Raw genomic sequence first — 9,531 nt, forward strand, 5'->3', positions numbered from 1 at the left:
ATGCTTACACCACTTATTCTTGGGAATAGCATTCATCCATTCATAGGCATCTGGATTTACCTCTTTAATTTGATTCATCTTAGCCTCATGATCTTCAAAATAGGTTGCCTTTGCTGTAGCCATTATTAGATCTCTATATAGTGTACCACCCCTAAACTTCTTCTTGAAGTTAGCATACAAATGTCTTAAGCAAAATCTGTGCTCAAATTCAGGATAGTCTTCCTCAAATACATTCACCAATCCCTGCATATAAAGACCTAAGTTAATACCTAAAATCACATATAATCACATATAAGGAAAGAAAGATTAACAAATAACACCTTTTGCTGATCAGAAATGAAGCAACACCTATTATCAGAACCTATGTCTTCAAGAAGCAACCTCATAAACCAGCTCCAAGAGTCCCTACACTCAGTCTCCACAACACCAAAGGCAAGTGGAAGATACTGATCATTAGCATCCCTACTGACAGCTATCAACAATATTCCACCATATTTGTTCTTTAAGTGACAACCATCCAATCCTATGAAAGGTCTACAACCATTCTTGAATGCCCTCTTTGTACCATCAAAGCACATGTAGCACCTTTCAAACTTAGGTGGAAAACCAGAAATGTTCAACTTAAATGTATTACCTATACATGCCCTTCTCAATTCAGCTCCATATGACCATAACATACTATACTGCTTGGTTGAGTCACCTTCAACAACCCTTCTAGCTATTTGCCTTGCTTTGAAAGCCCTACATCCAGTAATTTCTGTGGCAAACCTCAATCTAACATCAGAAACAATCTCATTCAATTTCATACCTGAATTGTTCTTCAACTTGTCCACAATTATTCTAGACACCCAATCAGCATTAGCATTCTTGTTGAAGAACTTTCTTCCACATTTGTGCTTCTGAATTAAAGTCTTAATCCTGAAAGATTCAGTTCTCAAAACTCTACTGCATAAAACAGTGTAACCACATTGTTGTTTATCCTTACAAATAACCCTGCACCTTTCCCCATCATTTTTGGCAAACTTAACTTCCCTACCATTCAACGCATTGTGTTCCAATACAGCCTTTTTAAATTGCTTCAGAGATGAAAATTCCATTCCAACCTTGAACTTAAATTCCTTTCTAAGTTTTTCATCATCCCTAAACCTTATCACTGAAGGCCTACCATCATCACTATCATCATCTGCCCCACTATCAAGCTCATCTGTTAAGTATTCATCATCAATTAAATGTTCCATTTCCATCTCTTCTGTCATCATTCCTGTATGTATCCCACCTGCACCATTTTCTACTCCACCTGCACCATTTTCTACTCCACCTGCACCAGAATTGTTGATCTCTTCACCTACATCTTCATCAATATCATTCATCCTCTCCTCTTCACTATCTTCAAAATGTATGCCATCCAAAGAGTCTTCACTTGATTCACCATCTTCACTTTCCTCCACATTAACATTTTCTTTTTCTTTTGGCTCAGTATATATCTCAATATCAGACTTTGTCTCCTCAGCACACATAGCTAACAATGTTGCATCCTCATCATTAACAAGTGGTTTTAGATCATTTTCAAGTGAGCCATGTTCGAACTTCCACCACATTTTCACATCTTCCTTTATAAATGAAGCATCCAAAGCCTTAAGTAAATCACATGCTTCAAAATATGACCAGAAATCTGGGTCCTGACCAGCTATAGCAAAAACATCGCCCTCTTCATATGTTACCCCTTCATCTCTTACAAATTTTCCTTTGGTAAAAAAGACAACCTTAAATAACCCCATTCCCTACACATTTCAAGTTAACCAATGGTATATCAGACAGTGAGTTGACAACAAAATAAAACCCTAAACAATGGTATATGGCATGCAAGGAACAACCAACCCTAAACAAGATTCAAGACAGAAATCTCGCAATTATTAAACAATAGAATGAGAAAGTGGGACTTACCTTGTCGTTTTTTGGGTGTTGTCTGTATGTTTCTACTCTTATTTGAGTTTCATTCCAATGGTGGGTGTTGTCTGTATGTTTCTACTCTTATGGTGGGTGTTGGCTGGAAGACTGAAGAGGAAAAGCTGCTAATTCACTATTATTCTTACGCTCTCAAAAGACTGTTCATACGCTTTTCAATTCTCTTAAGTCTAGAATATGAATTTACTATTTACGCCAAATTGTGTAAAAGCATTTATTGTAAACAAACTTTCTTTCAAACTGTAGTTTGATTTGTTCCTTAAGAGACTAGTTGGTCATATTTCTTAAGAAGTCTAAGATTAGTGTGTCTTAGAGATTGTATGTTAGTCACTTGTAGTTAACTTGTGCATTGTAATAATCTTGAGATTATTGTATTAAGAGCTTGTTGATAAGGAGAAATTACCTTGGCGGATGTATTAGATTAGCTTGATATTTTTCAAGTGAACTAGTATAAACATACCTTGTTCTTTCCTTCTTGCAAATCTATCATTATTATCAAGAATCAACTTCTTTTTAAAGGGAAAAGTTTTGGTGTTAACACCCTTTTCAAACCCCACATTTCTAGTATTTTTCACACCTTCACTAAACCCCAAAATTTATATTAAAATATTTATTTGACAATTTAAATTGTTAACACGAAAACCATCCAAAAACTTTCAAAACATTTGACAACACACAACGGAAAATCATAATATGACACTTCAATTCAAAACTTCTCAAATAAAGTATTAAACTTTAAACCACATAAAACAATCATAAACTAAAAAATATAATAAAACTCCCTATTTCCGATGTTACAAGATTAGAGCACCAAAACCACTAAAATGCGATAAAGATAAAACAAAGAAGAATAGCTCCAACAAGCCACCTTCCGCACACATCAACAATTCTACTCTTGATTATTTGCAAGATGTCCGTGGTGGACAACATAAAACAAAAAGAGTGAGAAATAAACTTCAATATAAAATGGTGTCAAGAATGCAAGGGTAGATAAACACGCAACATATCATACATTCAATACAAAATCAACATCATCACAATCTCACGCCCATTCTACAATAATATATACATATATGTGATGAGACACACGACACAACGTGGCACTATGCATGTGGTACCTACTCAACATTTAGTTCTCTCAAGAACCGGGCCCCCACCTTTGGAACCCATGAGCCCCCCTTTATGGCTCTAAGCCCCCTTCCGAGCATGGAACAAACCACTAGTCCCCCCCCCCCCTTCTAAACTATCGAACACACCTCTTTCAACAATATTACACAAATGATGCATGTTATACAATTCAATACAATAATAATAATAATGTTTAAGGCCCACTTTATGAATGTAAACAACATGCATTAGCACTTAATAACAATTATCCCTTTTGAATTACTATCCACCACTTAGTAATATTTAATTATATCACTAAAACATCACCAAACAACATCATATGCATTCCATATAATTGCTACACCATTTAAACAATGACATTTAATTAAATCAATTATTATACAGCAATGATAATCCACCATGATAAAAAATCTCATATTAATTAATTAACAACACCAAACACATGCAAACAATAGCCAATTATCGACTAAACTTTAAAACAATATAAAAAATGTTTTCATCGTCACTAAACATTAAATAGCGTTACACAAAAGTAAAATGACATAATCACATCCTCAAGTACACTTTCAACATTTAGGGACATTATCATATGGTAGTTCTCTGCATTAGCTTTCCAACGCTTCAAACAGTGCGTCAAACAAAGTTATAGAACTTCAAATACACCATTTTCAATTTTGCAATTTCCCACCGCAAACAGTGGTGACCGGTTACACTCAGTGCTTAACTAGTTGCAGACACGAAAAATAGCCTCGTAACCTGTTTTATTTTACCATTGGAGGTCTTCCGAACCTCTGATTTTGCTTCTATAAAAATCCTCGATCTTAGAATTCGACATACTACAATTATCCAATGATTAAAACAACAAATTCACAATATATCACAGATTGACATCAACAAAATCACCACTTTTAAATATTTTCAAGTTATGTTTTCAAAGCATTTTCATCACAACAATAGAGGAGTTTTAAAGCAAACATAGACACAAAAAATTCACTATAACATCCCTATGAAAATCAATCATAAAATCATATTTCAATAACAATCATACTTAGAATTTCATATTAACACATGCCAACTACAATTCCAAACATAATCACAAAATACATTATAATCCTAAAGAGAGTAAGATACAAAACACCCATATAGAAGTACTTTCTCCCCTTACCTCATATTCCTAGTGCAATTTCAACTCTTTAATAATTATATTTTCCTCCCTATAATATTCACTCTTCTTTCTCCTTATTCCTTTTATTTTCTCTTAATTCTACTTTGACCCACAACTCTACAATTTTAACTATTTCTCGTATATTTTAATTAATAAAAAATAACTAATAATTCTTATTATTTATAATTATTCTAATAACCTTCCAAAATCTCACATACATATACATATATAAGATCACAGTTTATTTAATTAAAGGCATATCACATACTAAATAATTAAATAAAAACATAAGTAATACTATTAAATAATTTAATTAAATATTGGGATGTTACATAAGTGGTTGTCAGTTTGATGTTTCATATTATTTGGAGATCACCCTTATTACCCATAGTGGCAAAGAGCGACTGTTAAAAAAAAACTCAAAAATGTTTTTGGAATATTACGACAATTGACCTTCAGACTCCTCCCATCCACACCAATTTTTTTTTTAAGGGAGTCACCCCCATTTTGTAAAAATTATTACGAAAGTTAATCTTGATATTGATGGAATGGTGAGTCCATAGGCTAAGTTCCAAACCAAATCATATGACATCTTTTGAACTCATGATAATGTGTTTACTTCACAACTATATTACGGAAGTAATCTCCGGTATTAACCCTCGGGACAATAAAAAAATTTCTTGACAGTATTTTTTTATTTATAAATTTGACATATTTTAATAAAGCTTATATAATCCAATCAAACCATACATTGATCACAAAATAAATGTATAATTTTATCAAACCATACACTTATGTAATTCATTTATAATATCATATATATTAAGTCAAAATTCAAATCATATATTTTTCACAAAATACAAACCAAAATATAAATTATAAAATACAAAAAAAAATTACTGGGTATATTTGACCCAATGGTTCCTCCTTTGCCTCCTATACAATTAGGCATTATGTGTCTTGGTTATCATGGCCTCTATAATTATCCTCCCATTAGCACCTTCTTGAAACTCTTCTTTATATACCCGTTAGGCCAATAGCCACAATACGCTGACATGCAAGTAACACCATCAACATCATGTCATATCCTAGCCTGCTCCTCTTTTAATATCTCCTGGTGAGTTAGCTTGTGTGGCTCTCCCTCTGTATCCAGTGTCATGTAAGGATGTGACACCCTAAAAAAACATTTGATGTAGTTGAATGCAATACTCTATGGTTGAGGAGCTGAAACACTACATATATCCTCTAGAACCAGATGATCAAGGTACTCTACAAATATCTCATCAACATCTCAGCGACGGAGTGTGGGAGGAGCAATAATGGTACAAGCTCTAGGAGTACCCTACAATTAGCTCAAGAGGAGAATAACTTGTTTAGGTAGATGTCGATACATCAGTCGTGACCCACAAACCAACCATATAGACTAGAAGGACATCTCATCAAAGGGGTGTGTTTGATTGTGATCCTCGTATAGTGAAGTTTATATCATTTGTCGCGATATTGTTAAGATAAACGCTGAAGGACTCGATTGTCTGATTCCCTTTGAGGGGGTGAAGGATCAGGCATTTAGAAAAGCCTTGTTATATTCATCCACATATGCCCATCTGAAGAGGCGTGAAAAGTACAGGAGGATTCATGTTTGAAAATGGTTAAGATGAAATATTAGTAACGACATAACACAAGTATTATGAAATATTAGTAACAGTTGAATGCACAAATATATTACCGTAAATAGTGTCTGAGGGGCCTCTTAGATAAACATCAAGAACGACAACAACATGTTGGGCAGCAACATGAGACTTATGTCTTCAGGAGGACGATGCCAGAGACGTGTGAAATTCGGAAGACGGTGCTTCAACATTAAATGAATTGGCACCGATAGATGGACAAGAGAGTCTATGGCTATTTTCCTCCAAACGGAAACATGTTGGGTCACTCTACCAGGCCTTAATTTGTATACGTTGTTAGACATTTTACCTGTAATTACCTAAAAAAATCATATCATAATCAGATAAACCAAAGCCATGAGACAAAACATGCAAAATAAAAAATAATGCAGAACAACAAAACAGGAAAGTTAACTTTCGTATTCTCCTGAAACTTAAAAAACGTAGAAATAGAGCAATGTCCAAATATTTCAACTTCAAACTTCAAAAAAATTACATGCATGCCTCATTAAAAAACCTATTACGCTTCATAATGTACCATAAACAATCTATTATGCGTTTAACTTCAAATTACTGCGTTACCAAAAAAAACTTACTGAATGTAAGAAATCGACAAATTTCGATTGAATTGAGTGGAGTATAAATTGATTGATGTGTTAGGCTTAAATGCAATGGAATATAAGTAACGAGAAAATTTAAAAAATAATGGAAATGAAGTTTGCTCACGAGCTCTCTTCTTTTTTGGATTGTGAGTAAATTTTCTGAAATAAAATTAAGAAAAAGGAAGAGCGAAAGTCTAATGCATTATATGAATCAAGTGTGTAAGAAACTTAATTTCCGTAAAAAAAAATACATAGCTTATCCTCCAAATATTTTCATCTATGTTCTTGTAAATATTTTCATCTATGTTCTTCTCCGAGTCTAAGACTTAACTTTAATTACATTTTGAGTGTGTCTGTCTGAAAGTTAAGTTTAAAATTTTAGAGACGTTATTGATTTTTGGGTTAAATAAGTTTTTGGTCCCTATAAAATTACCAAATTTCGTTTTAAGTCCCTTCAAATTTCTCCTTCAAATTTTAGTCCCTACAAAATCTTCCGTCTAAAAAAATGGTCCCTGACGTTAAAAGCCACTAACGGCTGCTGACGTGTCAAGACAGTTGGAAATTTTTTAAACCATTTGTTAATTGTTTTAATCCAGCGTGTTATTAAAGGGACCACTCATCATTCCTTTGCCCTAATTCCTCTTCTTCATCTTCTGCCTCCATCGTGACCTATACTCCTCATCTTCTTCTTTTGCCCTAATTCCTCATTCAGTGTCACTTTGTGCTTCTTCTTCGTTCTTTCGTTTTAGTTCTTCTTCGTTCATCGTGACCTATGTCGTCTGTTTCAGTGAAATCGCGATTTGGTGGTAGGTTTTGTGGGTGTCAAGCTCGGATGGTGATGTATCAATGTAACAATGGACCAAATAAGGGGAGGTTGTTTTGGAGATGTCCTTACTGGAAGAATGCTGATACTTGTAATCTATTCATATGGGCTGAAGATGTTGGTGAAAATTCTGGAAATGAAGATCTTACCATTAGGAATTCAAAGTTTGAAGTCATGGAATCTGTGGGATATATGAATTCATTGTATGAGGATGCAAGGAAGAAGAACAAGAACTTAAAGGCCAAGTTGAAAATATTGGAATTTCATGGAAAAATAAAGATGTTGGTTCTTGTTGTGTCCTTTATGATTAATTTGTATTTTGTGTTCAAGTGTAATTACTGAGTTGTTTAGGCTTGTGAACACTTGTTAATGTAGTTTGGTTATGTTCATTGTTTGATGTATTTGTTTGATGTTCTTGTTTAATGAAATACAATGTAGTTCTTGTTTCAATTTTGTTTGTTATGATACACATAAATGAAAAACCAAAGCAACTGATAACATAAGAGTGGTTCATAATACATCTTAGATTCAGTACAAAACAAAAGAGATACATCCAAAAGTGGTTCATAATACATCACACAAATGTTTCAAAGTAAATAACAAAATAGTAGGACAATTTTGGATCACTGAGTCAAGCTCTTTTGGATGCCAGCCCATGGCTTTCTCCCACTAGCACTGCTCACAGTAGAGTCTTCCTCAGGAATTACAAATGGATCATTTTGATCCCTTCCAGGCCCCTGTATATTTTTTGTCTTCAAAGTCCTTAGTCTATCACTCTTTCTAATTGGAGATGCAGCAAGATTGGACTTTTTCCTTGGTGATATCATTACCTTCACCTGTTAAGACAAAAAACAGTTAACAATGGTTTATAAACATAGCATGCCAAGGTATATCACCACTTGTTACAAACTTACAGGGTCACTCCTAGTTGACATAGTTGACTTGTTGGCAGCTTTGGACACCTTTGGAGCAATGGGTGGTTTGACAGGTTTTGGAACCTTGGGGCATTTCCCAATAAAGGTCTTGGGACCAGATCTTTTACTCTTGACAGGACTAGTATCAATTCTCAATGGTGCAATATCAAGTATTTCCTCATCATCTAACAAGGCCTCCAATTCATCAGGATCAATTCCACAATACATTTTCATTGCCTCAGCTGAACTGACAGTGTTTTGTGAATGAGGCACATCTTCATTGCTATGAGGCACATCTTCAGGTTGAACATCATTAGTTTGCACATCATTAGCTTGCACATCATTAGCTTGATTCTCATTGCTATGAGGCACATCTTCAGCTTGCACATCATTAGCTTGATTCTCATTGCTATGAGGCACATCTTCAGCTTGCACATCATTAACTTGATTCTCATTGCTATGAGGCACATCTTCAGCTTGCACATCACAAAATTGATTCTCACTTACAGCTTCATGTTGTGGCACACATTAGCTTGCACAGAAGTTGGTGCATTTGCAGTAGACTTTGAATTCTTTGATTTCCCTCCTACATTTGCAGTAGACTTTGACTTCTTTGATTTCCCTCCTACATTTGCAGTAGACTTTGACTTCTTTGATTTCCCACCTACTTGCACAGAAGCCTGCAGCCAATTTAATTGTAAGAAAATCAACCAAAATAACTGTAACCAATTTAGTTGTATTACTTACCCTTTTTTTGACTCCAGAAGTTCCCACATTAGGTGTTTGGCTTCCTTGGGTGGGTGCAACACCTGTTGGTACATCTGTTGGTACATCTCTTGGTACATCTCTTGGTACTTCACCAACAACAACTGCTAGCTGTTTGTTTTTCTTACAAGTCCTTTTGTTATGTCCATATTCAAAGCAAATCTTGCACCTATGACTTGTGTTAGTCCTTTGCCACCTTGTTTGACTTTCTTCATCAGGCTCTCTTCTTCTCAATTTCTTTGGTCTGCCAGGACCTCTCTTATAACTAGGTGGCAAGATTTCAGGGTCAGTGGTCTTTGGCCATTTGTTTTGGCCATTAATAGGACTGATAACTTCATTGTAACATGTTACATAGGTAGACTTATGATAACACTTGTGTACATAGTTAATGGGGTTATCTACCTTCCTATGTATGGCTGCAACAACATGTCTACATGGGATCCCTACCAAGTCCCAAAAATTACAAGAACAAGTATGTTTTGCCAAGTCCGCAACAAAACTA

The sequence above is a fragment of the Vicia villosa genome, linkage group LG2 (assembly GCF_029867415.1).
Source record: "Vicia villosa cultivar HV-30 ecotype Madison, WI linkage group LG2, Vvil1.0, whole genome shotgun sequence".
NCBI lineage: Eukaryota > Viridiplantae > Streptophyta > Magnoliopsida > Fabales > Fabaceae > Vicia > Vicia villosa.